At 36.6% G+C, this 23,980-nt stretch overlaps 2 long non-coding RNA genes across 3 annotated transcripts; one reads left to right on the top strand and one right to left on the bottom strand.

Annotated features, from left to right (window-relative positions):
• Positions 1–277: 277 nt before the first annotated feature.
• On the bottom strand, positions 278–16,992 carry LOC146760569 (uncharacterized). Of its 2 annotated transcripts, none has more exons than XR_014947794.1 (3): positions 16,890–16,992; positions 15,454–15,516; positions 278–13,253 (listed from the first exon to the last, which is right to left on the bottom strand). It is a non-coding gene; the product is annotated as an uncharacterized LOC146760569 (long non-coding RNA). The 2 variants fall into 2 exon arrangements; XR_014947795.1 differs by having other exon boundaries at positions 15,462–15,516.
• Positions 14,986–23,432, top strand: LOC146760568 (uncharacterized). The gene is made up of 4 exons (XR_014947796.1): positions 14,986–15,089; positions 16,902–16,998; positions 21,022–21,115; positions 21,434–23,432. It is a non-coding gene; the product is annotated as an uncharacterized LOC146760568 (long non-coding RNA).
• Positions 23,433–23,980: the final 548 nt, after the last annotated feature.

The following is a 23,980-nucleotide window of genomic DNA, read 5'->3' as shown; positions in this document are numbered from 1 at the left end:
CCAAAACCAAAATAAATCACTAATAGACTGTGGTAGTTTAAAGGTAGATGGAAAAACTATACTAATTTCATTCAAATCAGAATAATATCCATTTTTAGTGTGCTAGTGACGTGCTAGAAATAGGAAGTCCATGGAGCTTGCAACAACCAAGGATGGTTGTTCATGAACAAGACAATTGTTAGCAAATACATTTCTGAATCACTGCAAATAGATGCACGAGAAGTATTTAAGTGCTTTGAAATCAGCGTCTTCAAAACTGAAATACTTGCACCTTGTAATCTCTTAGTATTCTCACCACTACCACTCTTCTCTGTACTGTCATTTCAGATCCTCTGCACTCTGCACAATATTCTCAAAGTATCTTTTTATGATTCACTCTGGAAATTAGCACTACATTGTTACACATCACTTAGTTACATTCTCCCTGTACTCATTATGTCATCTCTTGTGGATAGTGTTGCAAAATATCCAAGATGCTTTAAACAAGACACTGGGGAACATAAAAATTCAATGAAGAAGGTAAAATGAAGTGAAAGAAAATGTTTTCATATCCAAGTATGATTGGCTCTTTACTGATCTATTTCCAACAAGAAAAATTATTTCTACATCTCCTTGTGTTCTGTCATTTATTAGATGAGTTAAAATACTACTGCACTGGGTTACAATGCATAAAGAGCTAGTTCTGTGGGTGCACTGCCTCTGAGCTGCAGGAACCTTTCCATTACTTCACACTGTGCCCCTGTAGCACGGCTCTTGGAGGCCAGCTGTGAGCTGTGCCCCTGCTTTTATGGAGCTTTGCTGCTGCATAACATACTTACAGGGGATTGCTTCACAATTAGAGTGGAAAGAACACAGAACTGTTTGGTTACACCTTCAGTTTTCATGCTTTTCTAAATTAAGGATGTTCCTGGACCTTCGTGGTAGCAAAACAAAACACTTGGTGCATGATGAGGATGAACAAGCAATGGTCTCGAAGCCATATGTATTTACCTGCACTGGCACTGGTCACAGAATTCATGTCAGCTGCTAATCATGTCAGAGGCTAATCCACTGCAGTCTAGCTTTGATCCATTAGAGTGTTCTTTCTTCAGCCAAACTGTCTAGCACTAGAACAGCTTATGCTAGGCTGGTTGCATTTGTTTATAAACTGAAATCAATCCAGGCTTCCAACTCATTTCACAGCTCTCCTGTTTTACACTTTAGATCTGTTAAAAATGTTTCTCTAATAATTGCAAAGGAAGAATCAGTTCCATGCAGACAGCAGAAGTACATGAGATGCAGATTTTGTAATCAAATGATATTTTCTCTACTAAGCCATTATCTCATCAATCTTTATTTTGTCGTTCTGTCTTTTGGCTGAACTGGGGTTGTTCCTGTTGTATTGCTAGCTGTAAACTTTTAAGGTGGTCATCATCACATAGCAGTAATATGTGAAGCATTGTTTTCATCAGGGCACCTTCACCATTGTCAGACAATTTTATTTCCTTATCATCTTCTCCCATATACTGTGCTCACAGCTGGTAGTTGAAGGGCCAAATACCGAAGTCCGCATCTTCAATTCAGTTTTATGGGAGCAAATGTACAGGAGCACACTTTGTGGATACAAATTGTGACCGCCCTTTTTTTGTGTGGTTACAAATTGAAATCCCTTTTTTTTTTTTTTTCTGTTTCCCAAAGCTTTCTTGGCTGATCTCTTCAGCTGGCAGTTTAGGTTGACAGATTTGTTAGCAGACGGCAGAACAGGAGAAAGCCAGGCTGATGATGGGCCTGGAAGGTGTGCACAAACAGCCTACAAAGCTGGTATAGCCAGTGAATGAAAAATGAACACCAGTGATACTAAGATAAGTGTGGGTGCCAAAAAGACTTTTTATTTTTTGTTTTAAAGCAACTGTTCATTTCAAACACTGAAAGAGGTTGCTATCAGCCACTAGGCATGGGAAAGCAATCATGACACAGCAAAAGTCCATGTTGATTGTTTTAGTGTTCACGACAGAAGTGCAGAAAGGAGCTATTTGGATAAGGACCCAGATACAGAAAAATAACAACAATAATCTGAGAATAAATAGCACAGAGAATGCAAATGCAAGCACTGCAAGTATGCCAGATTTTCCAGTGATAACAAACAGAAGAAAGCTTTTGCCACTGTAGTTCCCAGAGCTCTGTTTTCATTGACCAATATTTCAAAAAATAAATAAAGGTTTTCACACACTTCAGGCTGTGGTCCACAGGATGCAAGATGGATAGATGTGAGAGTTGCATGTACATTGATTTCTCAACTAGCTTTTTAATTTGAAACCTCATTAAAAAATGCTTTTCAAAATGTACACAGCCTTTCTAAGACATCACGCAAATGCTGTAAATTTTTTCAATAGTGCCTGTTGGACACTCAAAATTGAGGCTTACTGAAAAGGTTTGTTTATAAATGCAGAGAAACAATGTTACTTACTATGGAAAAGCATGGAGAGAGTATGAGAGCATGAATGCTGACTGTGCTACCTTAGGTAAGGTAACTAGAAGGAGGGGGATTATGGTCTCAGAATTGAAAATAATAAATATTTGTAAATAATCCATGCTTTTCAGTGATCTCAGGTACACATATGAGCCAAATCTGACCTCCCTCATCATTCAGAGCTTCATGTAGCAGGGTCTCAGTCTGCACCCATAGCAATTATGAACAAGTGTTTTATTTCTGAGGCCAAATTCATCCAATTTACGAATGACCGAGATTATTTTTTGAAAGGTGTGCTGTTTTAGTTTATCAGTGTAAATGTGCTGACAGCAAGCACATTTTAAAACCTTACGGCACAATACATCAGGTTACCTAATATTAATTTACTTTTTATAGTTTATTTAATACAGTATTGATTGCATTAGCATTTGAATTAATGACCTTTTAAATGTTCAGAGACTAAAGCAGTTGTCTGGTGAGATGAGAAGACAGTCATGAGGCTGAAATAGTTGGCCAATCGGCTTTTAAAAATAAATTAAAGATTGTGTAAACCAAAGCAATGTTGAGAATTAGGGCTTTCTAATGAGATCATCAGTTCTAAATCAATACCAACAGGGTACAGACTTTTGTTTGATGTTCCCTCTGTACTTGGGAGAATTTCAGTAATCAATCACTGGTGTTCTGAATTGCCAATGCAAAGAAGTCCACCTCGATGAAACTCTTAAGACTGCAAAGTAAAACCACGTGCAAGTACAGGGAGTATGAATTGAACTGTTTCCAAAATGGAATAACTAAACTTTCATAATCATATGTGAAACGAATACAGCGGATTAAATTTGAAGCTGATCCTTTGTAAAAATAAGAGGATACGTAATTTGCCTAATCTAAGCCTACACAGGAGAATGATCTCAGCTGCCATTTTCTCTGCTGAGCTTGGTATAATTTACAGGGATAAAAATAAAAGGAGTCATGATAATGACAGAGAATTCAGGACAAAACAAACCATAAAGCTGCTCCCACTCTAAGAATGAAATCTGATTCTACTCGTACCATCTTAAATGGCATTTGTTCTATCTGTATCTCCATTGCTTTTCATGGTTACTTCTCTATTTCTTCCTTTCCAATTCCTCTCTACCATTCTCTTCTGTTTTCCGTTTCACTCTCCCTGTCGTTGTTCAGAGTTCTAAGTACTGATTTACAAAAACCTGTGAGCAATCAGGAATATTAAATATACTATGGGATAATCACTGTCCTTTATTATTTCGCATTTATTTTCCAGTATGCTGAATAACAGTTGCACATGTCTTTATTAAACACGTTATATTTTTATATCATACAAGGATTAAAATGCATTCTGAATTCCTGGAAAAATGTGTAACTTCATCAGTGAGAAGGTCCAATTGTGACTGCTGGATTATCTGATTGTAAGAAAGTAATGGGTTTCCATCCCCCCTAGAAAAGTGAGAGAACAGTCTATTATGGCTCTGTGACGCAATGTAAATCCAATCAGTGCAATCTTTGAGGTTTCCCTTTAGCTTTCTTCAAACAAGATTCATATTCCTCTATTCTCTGTTGGACATCCTGAGCAGCATTTCTAGTGGAGTTACTATCAACTGACAAAACCACAACTGTAATTTGTCCAAAGCACAAGAATTTGCAGAAAGTTATTTCTCCATTCTCTTAAGCATTGTAAGTGGAAGGGAGTTGTGTGCTGTGCCTGCACCTGATAGAACACTGCATAGAGGACAAGGGAGCTTTGAGGTTGACCTTTATGCTGTTAATTTCTGAGTGTGTGCTCCTATAAAGCTTGAGCAACTACAGAGATTATTTTCTTAAACCAAATGCAATAAGGGCATAGATAAATGCTGTCTTCAGCTGATTAACTGTTCCCTTATGAAGTTTCTGCTGTGTTGGGGAAATTATGGGAAACAGCCTTTTGCTAAAACACCATTAATTTTTAAGTATTGTTTCCAATATGAAATATTTTTATTTTGGCTATTCATTTTTAATGACTGCATAATGCAACTCAGCAAAACTATACAAAGCAAATGAAGGAAAAAAGCTAGTAACATCACATATTTGCATATGAGCCATAAAATATCAAAGAGAAGACTTTATAGGTAGCTGGCAGTTCATGCACTGAAGATAAAATACACAGAAGCTACCATTAAAACATTAATTTGTCAGAACAAACTTAAGATGCTACATTTACTCTGTCCCCTTCTGGCAGAAAATGTATTCTTACTTTTAGTTTGGGCATACAATAATTGAGGTTATTACTAATTTACTGTCTTGGAGCCATGTGAATCAGTGTTCCTGTTTTGAATTCTGTAGATAATCATACCTGATATCCTATAGCATTCTTCTGCCAGGAGCTATGGATGACAGCATTCAGAATGAGCTGGCTGTCCTACAAAACCCATCAGCTTTAAGCTGCTGAAAGCAAATCTATGCTTTTATCTTAGCCAGAAAATTCTCAACCTTCAGAGACTTTTACTTTTGCCTACCCATAAAACTTAGAAATGACCAATTTTACTTTATAACTCACAGGTTGTCAGCTAGTAAACAGCAGGAAAACTTAAAATAACGTGTTTATCTGTACTGTATGTACATCAAGGTGAATGCTTGATTTACTGCAACATCTCTGGGAGGTGGATTATTGAGTCAAAGATACACAAATAGAGTCCAAAAAGTCATGAAAGGGCCGAATGTCTTCAGTTGAAGTCTGAAAAGAAGTTCGTTATCAAGGTTGAAGTTGTACTGTACTGTTTTGGGATACAGTTTTAAGGAGTTTCCAGCATTTGATGGGGATGAAGCATTTTAAACTATTTTTTAAAAACATTTGAGATGTCAACAGTTTCCTGATCATCTTCGCCTCGGGCACCAGGACTCAGTAAGGAGAGGAAAACATCACACAGTGTTATTAGGAAGGAGTCATAATTATTAACCCAGCTAATCCAGGACAGTAGGAAAGTTATGTGTGCGTGCATCATATACATATGCACATAAGTGGCATTTGAAGTTGTTATTAATAGAAAATTGCATTTAACTATATGAAAGTGCAAATGTGCCAACAGTTATTCTCTTCTTAGGCATGCTGTTTGACAATTGTTCTGGATGCACTGAAGAGTCTTATAACCTAAGCAAAGGCAGTGCTGCAAAGTAAAGTCTGCTCCTAAGCTGCAGAATGAGTAATGTACTCCTAAATGAGCTTCAGCTGTCTCAGACCTCTGAATGAACTCTTAAAGTTTCACGTTATTTGATGACACTGCTCAAAATCAACTCAACATTTCACATGGAATATACCATTAGAGAATATATTCATTATGCCAGGGCCAGAGTTGATTATGTTCATATTCTTCTGATCGTTATAGTTAACTAATGCAGAAAATAAGTACAGCATAAGGATTTTTTACATATACATAATACTGTAGTTGTTTTATTTAAAGAGTCAGACTTGGAGGAAGAAGGTGTATGTGCACTGATTCACAAGCAAAAATTGTGTGTGTGTGTGTGCGTGTGGTGTATGTGGATAGTGGCTGGTTGTTAGCTATTTAAGGGTCTGTGCATAATGGTCAAACTTGAGTACTTATCCTTGATCTCATTTTCCCCTCATTGACACCGTGTGCAGAGCTCTCATTGCCTTCAGTGGGGCTTACGGTAGGCTAATCTTAAAGGTTTGTGAAATACAGACTTCTTAATGATTCAAATGGGACTCTGTGCACTAATTAACATTTTACCTTATGGCAGCCCTTTCTTCTGTCCTATGTCTGTTTGCTCCCTTAGTGGAGTGAACAGATGCAGTCACACATCTCTTATGCTTGGCAGAAGATGGATATCACTCTTTAGAATAAATGCACTTAGTCAACACCAGCATCTGTCTCTATGGCTGCATTCCATGGATGGGGTAGTATGATGTTGTCCTGAGAGAATTCTGAATTAGTTGCAGGACTTCACTTCTGTGTTGTCCAGGCAACGACTTTTTTTCTACCTTTTCTTTGATCTTCATATTCTACATTGAAATTTGAAATGTGTAAAATGGTTCAGCTTCCAGCTGCAAAGAAAACCTCACTATACTGTAGGATCACTCTATGAGGCAATACTACCAGAAGCTAAAATTTGCCTTATTACAATAATTGAATTTTCCGATTTGTAAAACTCGGTTACTTGAAAAAAGACTCAATATTTTGCCTTCAACATCTTAACCTTTGATGGTGTTATCTTCCTTAATTAGAGAAGGCCAGAGTTGCTACATTCACTTCTAAGTGACCTGAGAAGGCACTGTACGCTTCTCATGATAACTGAGTTTTATCACTAGAGATACATATTCAGGAATATAATATGGGTTCTGTGACTCAAGTACCTAACTCGCTTTCTTCTCAGAAGCTTCAGATGTATTTGCTGAAGCTTTCACGTTATTACTTCAGAACATTATGCATTAGTATCGAGTCTCAGTCATTACCTGGCTTTCTTTTTTTTCCTAACATTTTCAGAGAGGAAACCCTTCTCATAGCCCTACAACCTGGGATACACATATTTTTCTCTTGTATATTTAACTTTTTTCAGCAGTTTTCTACAAACTCTCCTATGTAATCCATGCTGTCTCTGCCAGAGTTCTCATTTTTAAAGCGTCATATCAGAATCCATGTGCATGCCAGCACATCTCTCTAATTTCTGATTCTCATCTTAACCTCTGCAGTGAACTGAGGTGACTTTTTTACAAGAATTGAGACTAAGATCGTTTGGTTTCTCCATAGAACAAGTTTAATAGGTGTTATTGCAAATTAAAACTCACACAGTAGTGTTTCCCTGATGTGCCTCAGGGAGCAGTCCCTGTAGGGCCAGGAGTTGAGTTCAGTTTCTGTGCCTGTTAAATCTTTATTACTTGATACATCTGTCAGCATGTATGTGAAAAATGACAGCTCTGCCAGCATCTGGCACCTAAACACTGGGAAATAAAGTGGGACCATCAACATATTTAAAGTAGTCCACAAAGTAACTTCCAGAATAGTAGAATTTTAACTAGCAGTCATGCGAAAGAAAGACAGTAATGAGATTTCACATGAGATCAGGGCCTGTACCTGCCTATTTAGATTGTTAAATTGCCTTTTCCACCTGCTTTTTGGAAAGAAACTAATTAATACTCTTTTCTTGCATGTCTTCAGACTGATATGAAGAAGCTGAACAATTTCCATTGATGACTAAAATTGAATAATCAGTCTCTCGTAAAAAAAGAGTATGATTAATTAATAAACTTTAAAGAAAATAATTCATTTTTGCTTTCAGAAAGCATTTTAATGGTAGATATTTTGAAGGCAAAGGATTTGATAGTCTGTGTTATAAAATACTGTTAAATTCCACTTCCTCATTTATCTTTTCCCCTCTCCTTTGTTCTCTTTGTAGTGAATTCCTTTAAATTTATTTAATTTAAAGTTGGGAAAAGCTGCTAATTCAGTTCAGTGGGCTAGAGGGGCCTTCTTGTCTACTGTGAAATAAGAGTCAAAAGCTGGTGTAAGTTCTCACCACATAATTCAAGAAACAATTCAAAATGGCTTCTATCTGGAAGATGCACAACATGCATTTACACTTGGTTATACACACATGAGGATTTTATACATCATTTATACAATATACAGGGGTTTTTTCTCATATTTAAAATAGAGTTATGTTGTTAGACATGTATTGTTTTGCTTGTTAGCAAACCTAGCAGAAGAATTTGGCTTGACTTAGGAACAAGAAATACCATTTCCTTCCACACTAAAAATGTTCCTCTTGACTTTCAAATGTAGTAAGTAATGCTGCAGTGTTTTGAACCTATTCTGTCACTCAGTAACATTTAGGCCTGTCAGATGAGAACTAAATACAAATGCTAAATATGATGGATTTGTTTTTAAAAGTAAGGAAAAGGTAGAGTGTGCACTTAATGGATGCTTTCCTGTGAATTTTAACACACTCTGATGTAAACATATTACGCTCTCTGCCATTAATAGACTCAAGTTCCCAGTGTAGATTTTTTGCATTAAGTAATTAAATTTGAATTTTCACTAAAACTATAAAAGTAGATAAACGTTAAGGATGTCTGTTTTTAATACATTTTAATATTCAACTTTTGCCTTGTTAATCACTAGAGGACTTATTTTCAGGACTTCCACATTCCATCAACAGGTCAATATTCAATTCCATCTCGATCATGTATTTCTTGCAGCATCTCTAACACTTGAAATAATGTTTTTTTTTAAAATCTAGATTATTACCTCAAATCATGGAACTGCTTCCACTATTGTTTTAAAGACAGAAGAGCACTAAGCAAGTTGCAGAAAGGGTGTCGACACATTTACATTGCTGTTTATAGTGTTTGAGCAACTTCTGGAGTTGCTCTGATGTTCAGTGTTCATGCAATTACTTTTGACACTTGAGGAAGAAACTGCCCCTACGAATTTTAATCCAGTAGCCTTTTGGATTCTCAGCCGCAGCTTTTTCCTGTCTGCTGTTGTTAAAACAATGTAGACTTATTTGAGAAGTAGTTTTAACAATACATGAACGTACTGATGGAAAAGTTTACTGACAAAGTTAATTTCCATTTTGAAAGATAAAGAAAGAACAGTTAAATAACCACAGAAAGTAGTATGTGACAGAAGAAATGTCTCACTTCCTATGATAAGACTTACTGATCCACCACCGATTGAAGTGAAACTATTGTAATAATGATATTCAATATCACTATTCACTGAATAACTGTAAAACAGATTTTCAACATGTTTTATGTCATAGCTGAAGCCTTTGGCAGCAAAAAAGAGCCAATCATTGTGGGTAAAGTACAGCAGCTTATATGACTCCTCTTGTAGCCAAGCAATAAATACTTCATTATGTTATTATTAAATGTAGTAAGAAACACCTGTCCCTACCATTAATTCTATCATCTGATAGCAGCAGCTTCTACAATTCTTTAACTCACTGTTCAGATCAGAAAGGGTTACTGAGAAATGCTCTAACCACCTGTGAAGGGAAAAAGCCTGCTGTGAGGAAAGCACTAAGATCGGTATACTGTGCATAAAATATGTGTTCAGATAGCCAGCACAATGGAAAATACTTTTATTTCAGGAAGCAGGGAAGAAAACTTTCAGAAAAGTACTTTGAAGTGTTCAGCAGTCCAGAGGACATCTTTTATTTATTGATATGTATGTTTGTTGCTGCATCACAATGAAGCTCATGATGTAAAATAAAAGCCTTTGATACAGTTGTTAATGTAAAGGTAGTTTGGTGAGCTTGCTATTCTTTTTCTTACCAGTTCACCAGAAAACATTTTCCTGGGAGTTAGCAGTGTGTTTTATTTTCTGCAAAGCCTATCATAGCACTGTTTCCTGTCTCTACAGGCAAGTGTACAAAGGTCTTGACTGCTCTTACAACTACTCCCTCACCTCTTCCTTCCAGAGAAGTATACATCTCATTGCTGGAAATTCATGTTGATGCCATTGAGGTCTGGCTGACTGTAATTCCAGTCTTTCTCCTTGCTTAGCATTGGAAGAGAATGCAATCAAATAGCTTTCACCCCATGTTTAAGAGGCTTGTTAGCACATTTTGGAGGAGTCTCTGTTACATCTCGCTAGCCTACAGCTGAAATTCATCATCTGTTTCTTCAGTGAAAACACAGATACTGTGAGGCTGACATGTCATATGTGAGTTTATATAAATGCTGTAAAACACCTGGCTAACACCATCTTGACATTCCTGAAAGAAGCCCCAGGTTTTTCATGTGAATCTGGAAGTCTTTAATGTACGGCTTATAGTTAAAGGAAAGAACATCATGTTCAGTAAAGTTGTCGTGGGCAGTCTCATGAAAGTGCAGGATTTATCAAGAAAGCTCTTATTCCTCTCATTTCCTACTTTTTTCCCCTTGGTAATAGTTGCCAATCAAGTAGATTAGTATTATTCCAACTTATAAATAGACTGTTATGGTCAGCTAATGCCTGGCGCATCATTTGAAGATATGCTCTAAAAGTCTCTGCACATTTGGGTCCTAGTTCGATGCCTGGTGTAATAAAGTTGAAGGCTAAACCCCATAAAGTTCATTAAACTTGTCCATAACAAGTTTAGCAGACATAATCCTCTTTTTGCATGTTTTAACAAGTGTGTTTTTCCTGCCCAAATTCAGGAACAAGCACCTGACTCCCACTGGTTTCAAAGCCATGGGAATTAAGCAGGTGCTTAAAGTTAATGAGGTACTTAATTGCTTTGTAGAACCAAGATGGACTGTGGCATTCCAGGTACAGTGAGAAATTGTCTTTTATTCTCTTTCTGAGAGAAGAACTTTTTAAGGATGAAGATCTTCATTGCAGTCCATCTTTTTTAGCATTTATGCATAATTTGGTGGTTGAAAATTGTAGCGTTCTGTTGCAATCTGTGTGAATTCAGTTGCAGTGTCATTAAAAACATTTTGGGCTACATCAAAAGATTTTATAAATGTTCTAAATAGTATAGCTGAAACCCTATAGGACTGAATAATGTCTAACCACATGATACCACCTCTGCTTTAGCAAAAGACAGTCAGTGCCCAGTGATGCAAACAAAAAAGCTGTAGCAGTGAGGGGCATGGGAACAGGCTTTTACCCTGACTTTTACCTCCTGGGGGAGGCAGGAGGCTATTAACATGTTGTGAGTATATTCTTATTTGAAGGAGTTGTTTTTATTACAGAAAATAACTACATTTGGAATGTTACACTAGATTTTAGGATATTTCTTGGTACTCAGCCTTGTGAGATTTGTGTTGGCCTGCCATCACCACTCGTTGTGAGGAGATTCGAGTGGTCCCAAGAGCTCTCTGGTAGAGCAGGGCAGTCAGGCACTATGCAGGGGGAGAACTGCTGCTTGTCAGAAAACAAAGTGGTTATAGTTGTGCTTGATCATTGTATAAACTGCACAGCACTGAGAAGCAGCACAAAATTCACCTTGAATCATTAATATTAAATTTATGCACTAAGTCTTACCCTAATGGAGCTCATTTACTATACACATATGCTCTTTAATTAGCATGGACAACATCTGTTACATTTTCCCCATCTTGAAAGCACCAAGTAATATTTGACTCTTGCATGCTAATGTTTGTTATGGCAACAAAGACTCCACTTCAAGAGGAAAGGCAATTTTTACATTTGTGCCTCAGAGTAACTTTAAATCGTTTATGGTATTTCTATTTAGAATAATTCCAGAGGTGTGTCTATTTATCTCTTGCATTAAAATTCAAGAAAAAGGTTTAGCTTTTGGCTTGCCTTGGGGGCTAAGCTGTGCAGCAGACATGCTTCTCTGAGATAATTTGTTTTCTAATTGCCATTCGTTTGCTGAAATACAATTAAAGTTATTGCTCTAATATTAACATCAACATCTTGATTGCCTTATCAGAATATGAATATGTATTTTTCTTACTCTGCTTAGAGACATCTTTCACTAACTTTCTCTGAACATGTAGCTCTTAATTAAAGAGAATTTTTAATTCATCTGTAGCAGCATTTTCCCATCAACTGTTACCAGTTTGCTGCAGGTTTGTACCTTACAGTTGTGTCCTGCATGGATTCACATACCATCCTTACACCTGGGCATGTGTTAGTCTTGAATATTCTTGTATAACTCATTTGAGTTTTGTGTAATTGCTAAAATTAAGTTGGAAAGCAAGGAAATTAAGATTAAAGACAGATTTTGTTAAGAAATGGAATACGGCAAATGGTTGTATGAAAGCTCTGCCCAGCCAGATTATCTAAAGTACACCAAGTGGAAAGGGGCACTAAACCCTCAAGATGAGGAAGGCATTAATTACTCAGTGTACTTAAAATAATGAGGATGAGGCATTACTAAGCAGTACAGCTTATTTTGTCTGTTTTTTAGAGAACCATTTATTTACTGCAGACAAATCAAATTAAAAAGAAAAAGAGTCTTATTTTTAGAAGTCTTTATAAACTTATTTACTTCATTTTTCTTTTTAACATTGCTTTACATAGATTTCTAATGAACAGTTTTCCTTCAGTCAGTAGAAGCAGAATGTTCTGAAATAGTTACAGAATTGAACAGGCCACTTGAGATGGCAAAAAACAGGGATACAGTGAAGAAGCAGTTCTACTCAGTGATGAAATTGTTCTTTTTACTGAAAAGGTCCTTTCAAAATCTCTTTTTTCTTTTTCTCATTTAGTGATTTTCCTTTTATGATAGTGTATCTATTTCCCATACCTCATTAGTTTTTGAGCACATATGAATATCCCACTGAGTTACATAGAAAATTATTTTGAGTAAGATAGAAATGCAAAATTGAATCTTAGTTTTGAAAAATAATAATGAAATTGACGTTTATCCTCCAGTGAGGTGTTCTCCAAAATGAATTCAGTGTATAATAATCAGCAAAAATTAATCTGCAATTTATATAATTTGGGGGTGATTGTTATAAGTTATAGGGTTTCATATCTTCAAATTGAAACAGCAGCTCCTCAACTTGTGGGGAATCAAGTGTTCGTTTTCTCTGAAGGAAAACCTTTTATATCATAAAGTAGGATTTTGAAACATATTGAGATCTTTCAGTCCTTATGCGAGCACAAGTAAATCAAGGGGTGTTCCACATTGCCTCCATTATACTATGATTAAGGGGAACCTGATCTTGTAGCTATGATCATTTCAATTTCCTTTGGGTATATTTCTATGAACTATCCATTAGCTATTATTGGGACAGACATTGATGTCAGAGATGAAGATAGCTGTATGGTCATCGTTGGACAACACTTGTAACCATAGATGGGAGAAGACTGCCATAGGCTGGCTGTGCTACCTGCAAATGGAAAAGTAGGAAGACAAAAGAGATTGTTGAAGTTCATTATATTAACTGTATGTCTGCAAAGAAGGATGAGTAGCTGGCTAGGACCAGATTTTTTTTTTTCTACAGGCTGGAGTTTGCATGTTGATTTCAAACCTCTTTGCAGTTTTCACAGTGAATTTTATACATCATATAGCATTAATTCAAATCAGACCAGATCATGGTGCAGGTAAGAGTGTCTGGAAGTTCTTTATCTGTTTGTGAAATATACTACAACACTTTTTTAATGGTGCTTTACTTCGTGAATAGATAATCAACAGAATTATTAGAGGTGAGCTGTATCAGCAAAGTCGCTTCAAGTAACAGAGAACAATCAGCCTACAGAAGGTAATATGCTATTTGAAAAACCTGCTTCCAGACCATGCATTACCAGTTCTTACATTTCCAATCTTTAAATTTTGAGACTTAAGATGAATAATACTGGCTTTACAACAGGCTTTGATTATGCTTCTATAAAAGCAGATCCACTCTGATGTAATTGTTGGCGTAGGAAAAAAAAAAAAAAAAAAAATGTTTTCACTGATAGTCCTTGGAGAAATTTTTCAATTTAAAAAATACCAAAACTGCCAGACATATTCTGCTGTGATGAAACTCTAAGGATCACTCCTTATTAGTGCAGCTATTGTGGAAGTTTTTCATATGAGTCCTGCTGGGATAAAATACTTATTTAGAAGTTTACACAGAAGTAACTACGAGCCTCGTGGAGCTCACAAGCTCTTTCATGTTTCAAGAAACCAGTGTTTCCTATTGCTATGCTGTCTCATGTTTGGAATTGCCTAAAGTGCCTTTTTAGTATATAGATGATGCATAAAAATCAGCTTGCCTGATTGATTTCAGTGAGCAGTTCCAAGGTCAAATGTTATTCAGCTGTAAAATTACCTATTAATTTTTTTTACTAAAGGAAACCATCTGAGCATTGAAGGACAAGATAATAGTCCATTTACAGAATACATAAGAATGCATTTTGATTGTTCAGCATATCATAACAGTAGGGATGTACTTTGCTTCTCAACTTTTATATATAGCATTACAAATCTTAGGATGATCGCCAGTTGTGAACAACATATAGTTAGAAGGGCTATAGAAATGTAGATCTAGATATCCCACAAGTGAATATAGAATAATTAGACTTGAGAAAAGAGATAAGAGTGCAAGTGTTCTACAGATTTCCCTAAAACAAGAAGTGAAACCATTAAAAAAATAAATAAAAAATAAAGCCAATAAAAGTAATGTGTGACAAAAAATAAATCTTGGAAGTTGTTTTTAGAGCACAGTATATGTGGATGGGAGAGAGCAAACTAAACTCCTGTGGTTCAAGAGAGAGATAACCAACATTTTCCAACAGTTTCACTTTTTCATGGAGATGAGCTGTTGTGTTCTTATTTTTGGAGATAGTTTTGAGCTTCTGTATTTTGCCTGGGAGTATAAAGAACAGACTTTTTTGTTTGTTTTTCAAAGTGTTTTAGCAAAAACCCAGTTTTGTTTGAGTTGGTAGTTTTAGTTTTATCTTGGAACTCTTTTACTATGAAATTTCAGTCAGTCTTGCAAACAAAACTATAGTAAAGCTCCCTTTTCAGACAGTAAAACCGTAGGCAGTGCAAGGCTTTTTAAGCCATGTGCTAAGAGCCTGTAAGCTGTTATGTTAATGTTCAGGAAAAGAGTAAATAATGTCCCTCTGCTCCTTCCTAGGCGCCCCAGTAAGGCCACTTGGTTCAGAGAGTACAACTGTGAGAGCTGAACCTTCCCAAGCAGAGCAACGTGGAGCAGAGGAAGCACTACAAACTCTGTCAGGTATTTGGCTGTTCTGTACTACCTGCTTTTCCTTAAGCAAGGACTGCTATCTTGATTTCCACAAAAACAGCTCCTCTCTGGGTTTCTGCTTGCATTCCCTCATTCAGGGACACCTGGATTCCCTCAGTGCCTCTCATTACATCCCAATCTTCATCAGAAGATTATGTTAATTTAGATTATGACTTTGAAAAACCTTACTGAATTTGAGGAGTCCTGGTTCTGCAATTAGTGTAATTGGGATCTAGAAGAGCACAGCCAACACAAGGATAATTGTGAACTGCTCCTACCTCCCTTTGTGCATACAGCAATGGTCAACATCAGCAATTTACCTAAATATCTAAGAATTTTCCTAGTAAAAACTTACAGTTTTACCTCAGACATGAACACATCTCCATTACTTCTTTCATTTAGCCAGTCAACAGATGATCTGCCAAAGAAATCTGATTGCAGTTACTAATATTCTCTGCACACACCATAATCTCTAACTCTGTGATAATGCTCTGAGATAACCATTTTCATGTGAGCAATTACTTTCTCACCTGGTGATTGTAAAAACATTTCCAAACAAATTGTAACATATTCCTTACTGTTACATGGATATTTCCCCTGAGACTGTGCAGATAACACAGATGTGTCAGGATAACTGGCATTCTTTTATAATGTAGTAAAACAAATTGTGTTTTTATAGGATGGCCTTAATGTACAGTAACACAGAACTCTTTAGAGAGGCATCAACAGTAAACTGAAGTCAGAAGGAAAATTTTACCGACAAGTTGCAAAGAGGTTGTTGAGATTTCGGTAACGATGAGGTGTGTGACTGAACTAACAATATGAGTTCAGGCAAATGAAAAGCTAACTACGAAGCATCTTAACAAAACTGAATGATTTTCATGCCCTTATTTCTGTGATTAAGATTTTACATATTAACATAAAATTTGTCAGTCTAGACAAACATAACAGAATAATAGTTACAGCTCTGTATGTTCAGAATGATGGGAGAACTGATTATATCATTTATCTAGTACTTTCTTGACAATAGCTGAACATTTATTATAGTGGTGTGCACTGGACTATTTCTATCCGATGTTAAAATTATGACTCGCAATTTTATTATAATTGTTCTTAACTATTTCTCTGAGAAGTAATCAGCTACTCAACTGCTGCAGAAGTGGGGTAGGGAGAGATACCTTCTAGCAGCTTATCTGATTTCTGGCAATAATAAACTTGTATGTTTTTTTCCTATATGTCTTTCAAGCAGTGTGGCCATAACTAACTGCAATTAGTAGTACAGCAATCTCTTGGACAGATAACCAGGCAGCTCCTGCACTGCTGTCCTCAGCATTTTCCTATTAGGTAGTCATAGTCAGTCATGTGCTTTTTGTCAGAACGCTGAGTGTCATTACAATCCTGTCTGAAAATTGGAATTTTAAAGGAACATGATCTAATATCTGTGTTCCCCATTGCAGAGTGTTCTCTCTCTGTCTCTATATAATTTGAGTGCTTTTATGCATAGAAAATCTTAGGTAATTAAAAAGCAGAGTTATTTACAGAATTCTAGTGTAATAAAGATCTTAAGTAGGCTTTTAATTTAGCTCTGTTATCTACTTTATTACATGCAATGTGTCACCTTAACCAGAGGAATACATTCTCAAATAGTCTGTGTACTGAAAAGCCAATTGGTAATTTTGCTCAGACTGCTAATTCAGAAGTATATTGAATTACAGTTTAACAAAGAGTGCATATCATCAGCTTCATTGAAAACCAGGATTCTGATTATGTTTATTTACAGATTTTTCTTACCTTCCTTCACAGTGTCTCTTCGGTGCTGCCCTCCTCTTGTCGTGGCATTTGCTGCTCACAGGTTTTCTATAGCTTTTGGACCAGCCAGGCAACTTGAGTGGATTGTAAGGTAGGGAGCAAGGCTCAAGGAAAATGTTCTGGTCATTTCTTTGCAGCATACCAGTTTCATAGGCTTACTGGGGAACAGTTAAGTATGTTTTAGTAACAAGTCTGTAAAATTCATGTTTGGATTACTCCCCTTTCTCATAGACCTTCTGTGTGTTTTTTGTTTGATTGATGCTTTTCTCCCTTTTGAAACCTTTGCAAGTAGTTTAGGCCTTTAGACAAAGATCTTTCATAACTTTGAGTTAATGTATTTACTGTTCTCATTTGAAGAGATGAATGTTTTTACAGTTAAATCAATACACCAGTAAGATCAGAGCATAGTGAGGACTCCAAATGGCTGCAAAGATTTGGAAGTGGTTTTAATGAACACTCAGCAGGCAAGAAAATATGCTTTTATGTTCACTCAAAACAAAAGTATACAAGCTGAGGAGAAAAAAGGCAGGCTATAGCCAACCTTATTAAATGAGAAGTGGCTATGAAATTATTTATTTCATCTAAACTAGATAAGGGCACTTATTGGCTTTCCATATGAAGCACAAGAGAAGTTTTCAGTGTGTTTATGAAACAATGACCTGGCTTTCTAAATAATTGCATAAAGCCAAGTTTCAATTAAGTAAATCTTTAAAAAAAATATGTTTTTCCTCCTCAAGGGTAGACTGATTGCAAGCCATACCCATATCCTAGGGGGTCTGAGTTCCCACTTTATTTATATTGAGGTATATTTATTTCTAATGTGCTATACAAGGTTCTTGTATAGAATTCAATATTATACAAACTGTACTGTACTGCATTTATTGATAATACTTTGTTAACTCAGCTTTGTGAAGAGTCCAACAAGGACAAGAAAACTGTCTCTTTGGAACTTCTGCTGAAATCCATTTCTAAGAACCCAGTCTTTTTGCTAGAGTTCTTTCTGTGCACCCTTTAGGAGGCTGTTTGGCAGAGATGTGTGCATGGTGTGCTCTCCTGCATGTAGTGTTCCATGACATCCGGGGGCATTTAAATGATTTGGTTGGCCTCATGCCCAGAAGGAAATGAGTTGAGATATGTGATGGAGTCTGTGCAGATGGACAGATGGATGTGGAAAGGGGATACAGGGCTGGCTGGGTAAGGCAAGGACTGTGCAGTACATCAGACAGAGTTCAAGCCCTGTAATTTGAAAGGTGATTTCAAGTCCCTGCTCTGCTATACGCTGTGTGTGAACTTCGACAAATCACTTAGTCCCCGCGTGCTTCAGTTCTCTAACTGTACAATGGATATAATAGCATTTACCTACCCATGGGGTTATTGTGAGGACAGCTTCATTAAAGGTGTGAGCAACTTAGAAACCTTTCCACTAGATGCACATAAGAATAGCACAAAGCTGGGGTCACCTCTCAACTCAGCAAAACAACCACACAAGCATTTCATGTTAATTTTTATTTCCCCTAGCAAAGATCTGAAGATTTAGAACAGAAATTAACACAGAAACATAGAAAATAAGCTCTCAGAAAGATAATTTCCTGATCAGTTTGCAAATCCTGAGCAAGGACTCTCATGTGTTTCATCAGCTGTTAGGGGAGTCTGTCACTGGGCTCATGACTGTCTTTCACCGTCTTCCCAACCTCCCTTGGTGGTTTCAGAAGTCAGAACAAAACCAGGTAATCACCATTCTGGAAAAAGTGTATCTTTTACAATGAGGCTTTTCTGTAACTTAACTACAGGGCAAATAAAAAGGAAGTCACATTAGACTGGTTGAATGAGATTTGGGGCTGGTCAGGCTGGAGAAGAGAAGGCTCCAGGGAGACCAATGAGCAGCCTTTTAGGGGGGCTGTAAAAGAAGAGGACAGACTCCTTAGCAGTATCTGTTGTGTTCGAACAGGAGAAATGGTTTCAAACTAAAAGAGCAGAATTTTAGATTGGACATAATGAAGTTTTTTACAGTGAGAGTGGTGAGTCACAGGCAAAGGTTGCCCAGAGTGATGGAAGCCCCCTCCTTGGAGACATTCAGTCAGGCAGGACCAGGCTCTGAGCAGCTTGATGGAGCTGTTGGTGTCCCTGTTCACTGCAAAGGAGTTGGAACAGATGACCTTTAACAGTCCCTTCCAACTCCAACAATTCTGTGAGTCTGTGATTTAGTAGCTTGGACTTTTCAATCTTTCATTGTTTTTGCTAATCTTAAGAGAAGTTGTTCTCTCATTGCAGAGGCTGTTCTATTCGAGATCCCTAATGAAATACAAATGCACCAGTAAGGAGGAGAGTGTATTCTAGGGTTCACTGCTCAATCAGTGTCCATAACTGAACCCTTTGAAATGTGTTAAGTTTTCAGACCTTAGCAACCACAATTAATTAACAATCTGGACGCAGTTTCAAAAGGCTGGACCAAAGTACTGAAAAAGCTGTGAAACATTGCTTTTCACCCCACAATAAAATATGTTAGTGTTTCCTTGTGTATTTCAGTGTCTCACTGTGTCAGATACACAACCCAGTCTCACTATATCGAATACTACTAATGTGAATTGTAAACTGCTTAATACCTTCTGAGCTTGGTGACAGGATAAAAAGAATTTCCTATAATGGTAAAAGAGAATCACAATCATTTGGAAGCTGCAGATTGTTCCTTTAGCAAAAGACAGGATGCCCAGTTTAATTGGTTGTGCTTCTCTAAGAAAAATAGCACACTCTTTAAAACATCAAAACTCTAAGTTCCAAGATATCTGTTTTTTTGAGTTACAGCATGGGTAGAATACGAGAGTTGATAATATTTCACCCTGATTATACTTTTGTAACCACCATATATAATTTCTAGGCAATCTGTGGGGGACAGGAAAGCTCTGCATATTATTGATTTACATTGTTGAGATCAATGTTATAAGCATATTCACATTTGTTAAATAGATGGAATGGCTTTATTCTTCTCCCTGAAGTCCTAAATCAATGTGGAGCTTGTTTTCTTCTTTGTTTTGTTCTTGCTTTTTATTACAAAAATTGAAAAACTCAAAATAAAATATTAAAATATGCATATAGCCTGGTCTGCCATTGCCTGAGCTGTACTGTGAGTAAGGAACACTATACAGGTATTTCATTTCAGCAATGTATTTGTAATTGTGTCCTCTGTAGGAAAATATCCCAGAGTGTTTTATGACAAATCATAAAATATTACAAAGACAATAACTGCAGTGGGGGAGGGAATGTTACTTAGGGAAGCAAAGACTTCACTTTGTTTTGCAGCAAATTAAATATCAGATGCAAGGGTTTCGTATGGCAGCTGCAATACCCCCAAGTGCTCTTGTGCACATGGCGACAAGTGGTTATAGCGCATGGACATGAGCCAGACAGCCATGACTGTAATAAGCACGGAGAGCTTTTTTTTACGCATTAATTTTTCCCTTTCTGAGTACAATCATTTTAATAATTGTGGACACCTTCGGTTTGTTCTCCCATCTTAAATTTTATTAGCAGCAACGAGAGCACATTCTTTGTGCACAGTACCATGTTGCACTTCAACCAGGAGCTTTGTTTTGTCTTCAGAAGGTCCCACTCAGGCAGCTATGAGGGTGCAGATGTTCAAACCCTAGCTGGGTTTGGATAATCATGTTTTCTATGCATTGCACCAGTGAACATTGTTCTCACATTAGATGGGTTGGCATTTTAGCAGGTTTTTAAGATTTAATTGGAAGGTCTTCTGTGTAATTACAGATCTGGTTTCAAGGGATAGGACTCGAGAAGCTTTCTTGACTTTCTGTGTCCTCACTGCATTTTATGTTTCTAATGATAGGGTTTGTCATGTTTGAGGAACTCCTAAGGCTATTCTGAATGTTTTGAAAATGGAGAGTAAGAAACTAGTGAGATGGCTTATCTGCACAGTTGTTTTATTTATTTTTCTCTTTTTTCCTCTCACCTCCTATGTTTTAGCATGCAACTGGATAGAAAACTGGTCTGAATATATGATATTAGTCTCATTACAACATGTTTGTAGGACAGGCAGTTATCAGACACATAGAGGGAGGGAGAGATTTACATATCTTTGGTCTTTCTTCATTTGCAGCATTTTGAAAAGACTGTGGAGTTGTTCTCTCTCCTTTTCACTGAGGTTCCTCTGAAGAGTCCAGAGATTCAGAAGATTCTTTCTCCCTTTGACTGTAAGTTTACTTAGAACTCAGCAATAAATATCAGATGCTTAATTTATTCTTACCAGTACTGAGTCACTGACTTTATCATCCTGTGTGGTGTGCCTTAAACTTTGAGTAATAATCCTCCTCCCTGGAACTGTCTTCAAGGACAAAATTGTTGCACAACCTGAGATGTTCTGTTCTTATCTCCTCTCTTTCATCTTCTATACCAGTTGTTCTGAGTTTTATCATGACACTTTAGGAATTCTAATTGTTAAACTTGAATTCTTACATACTGAAAAGATTCTCCACACAGGAGGGAATTTCACTGGACTCCTTCGAATACAGGTGTTGTGTTCCTAAAGCAGTTTCATCTGTGCATCTCTCTGAGAGGCTTACCTGGTCGACTGTCATTTTATTTGGAATTCTGGGACAGCTCTCAGCTCACTTTAAAGCTGTGTCAATCTTCAGGTAGTGTTATTTCTTGATCCTCTTTTATATGAAACTGATTCCCTTTGATACCTATCTGGCATTTTTTTTTTTAGATAGTTTTATTTTCTTTTGGTGTTGTTCTCTGGTAGGAAAAAAAAAAAGTGTAATGTTCTGTGTGTCTTTTTTTCTCACTGTAGCACTCCTTTCAGCTATTACAAACATTATTTTTCTTTTATTATGCATATTACAGAAACAATGTCTTATACAACTCCAGCCTGCTCTTTCTTTTGCTCATCACTGTTACTCTTTTTAACTTCATTTACTCCTATGTACCATTATGTGTGTGTTTGCTCCTTAACCCTTGAATGCTCTTTATAGTTGGAAATATTTACCATAGTATTTTCTGCCAGATGTCATGGTGAGCAATACCCAGAAACAAATTTCATTTTTCTTTTGTGTTTTATTTGTTCATTTCTTCATTCCATTTCCTTTTTACTCTCCTCTTCTGTGACTTTTCTAAAGCTCCAGTTTAATGTCCTCACTTAGAAATCTTACTCATTTAGGATAAACAAAAAAATGGAGCTGGTTTTGATCTAGCAACTTGATCATGATCTTATTGATTCCTTTTTAGTTTTTCTTTCCTTACTACATTGTGTGCAAATTCTTCTTATAAGCCTTTATCATACTTGAGTTGTTTCTTCCTCTTCAGAATTAATTCCAAATGAACTGAAAACTGTGATAACTAAGTACTTTTGCATCTATGTTCTTTGGTTTTGATTGACATTTGGTTTAACCTCTCTCAAATCATAGTTTTTTCTGCCAATTTCCTTCATTATCTTTACAGTTGTTTCTTTGTAATGCATGCGGTTATGGATGTCATCTAGCATACGTCTCAGATATAAACCATTTTCCCACACAACTTACAATATTCTCTTTAAAAATCTTAAGGTTTCTACAACAGTCTGATATCTTCAGAACATAACACTTGTGTCTTCATTCCAGGTATGAAGGCAACTACATCAGGTACATTTTGGGCTGAATCATCGTAAGATTTCTCATGTCTGTTAAAAAAAATAATAATAATAATGAAAGCTGCAAAAATATATCTTAGGATCTTGAAAACTGCATAGAATCACAGAATCATGAGGTTGGAAAGGACCTACAAGGTTGGCTAGTCCAGCCGTCCTCCTATCACCGTTACTACCCATATCTGTTAGTATCATATGGTTACTAACCATATCTCGTAGCTCCTCATCCACCTCATCAGCTTACCACTGTAAGTATTATACATTCAGTGCATGTTTAAATGTCCAGTCATATAGGATTGAGGATGTTTATTTAACTCCTAATGTTTTTGTCCCGGTAACTGAAATCTTTCATGTGCTGATGTCCAGATGAAACTGGATTTCCTATACCTTTTGTAAGGAATATGCTATTGAATATGACTTCTAAATTCTGCTCTAAGATCTCTGATCAATATGGATACACATTATGGGAAGAATACTCTTGAAAATGCTGGTTAACAAATGGTAAATTTGTATGTGTTAACAAAGAGTCTTCGATGGCAATTTAGCAGTCTGGCAGGTAAGGTTTTATAGCAATAATTTTTAAACAAGTAGCATATTTTGCATTTATTAAGAGACTGTATGACATCTTTTCTAGGTTGCAGTAGTTCTTCTAGTATGTTTCTGTCGCAACTTTACCAAGCGTGCCAAGAGGAAGAGCAGCATTTGCAGAGTTTTAAGAGATTATACAAAATTCAAGTATATATCTGCATCCTCTGCACATTGACCCCCAGGGAACTGGAGATTTACTTAACCTCCCACCTTACATGAAACTTTCCAAACACAGTTGAGAATAACAGCAGGTTACTGTGTAAAAAAACCTTGTATTTCATCATTATGAAGTCTGTTCAAGAGATTACAGATTCTGAAACAAAAACCCTTCGCTTCAAAAAATCTCTGTGGGAGACTAATAGAGAATAAAGAACACTGTGAGGAGGAGAATGAAGGCAAATTTAAATTTGTCTATCATCCTAATTAAAAGCAGGTTGTAAAATAATCGAGAAAAGAATTATCTTTAAAATTTGGTGTTAATAGGCTGCTGATGAATCAAAAAGGAAAATACTGTATACATATACCTCCTGTATTTTCTTTTTAGGTGAAATTATATCCTACTAAGACCAACAGGGAAGCATGCATTCATTTCAAAGTCTCAAGTTGAATAAGCATTTCAACCATCTGATATTTGTATTGCCACATTTCAATTTCATACATTAACAACACATGATTTCACCGATGAATTGATGTAAGTTTTCAGTAGGTAGCAGTTACAGGAATTATGAATCCACACGATCTCTTGGAAGGTGTCCCTGCCCATGTTAGGGGGATGGGAACTATATGGTCTTTAAGGTCCTTTCCCATCCAAACCATTCTATGACTGTGAAATAAGCGATACTGCCAA

This window comes from Coturnix japonica, chromosome 6 (assembly GCF_054131305.1).
Source record: "Coturnix japonica strain WE chromosome 6, WE-NBRP24, whole genome shotgun sequence".
NCBI lineage: Eukaryota > Metazoa > Chordata > Aves > Galliformes > Phasianidae > Coturnix > Coturnix japonica.
The sequence above is the reverse complement of the archived record's forward strand: the minus strand, read 5'-3'. Positions and strand labels throughout refer to the sequence as shown.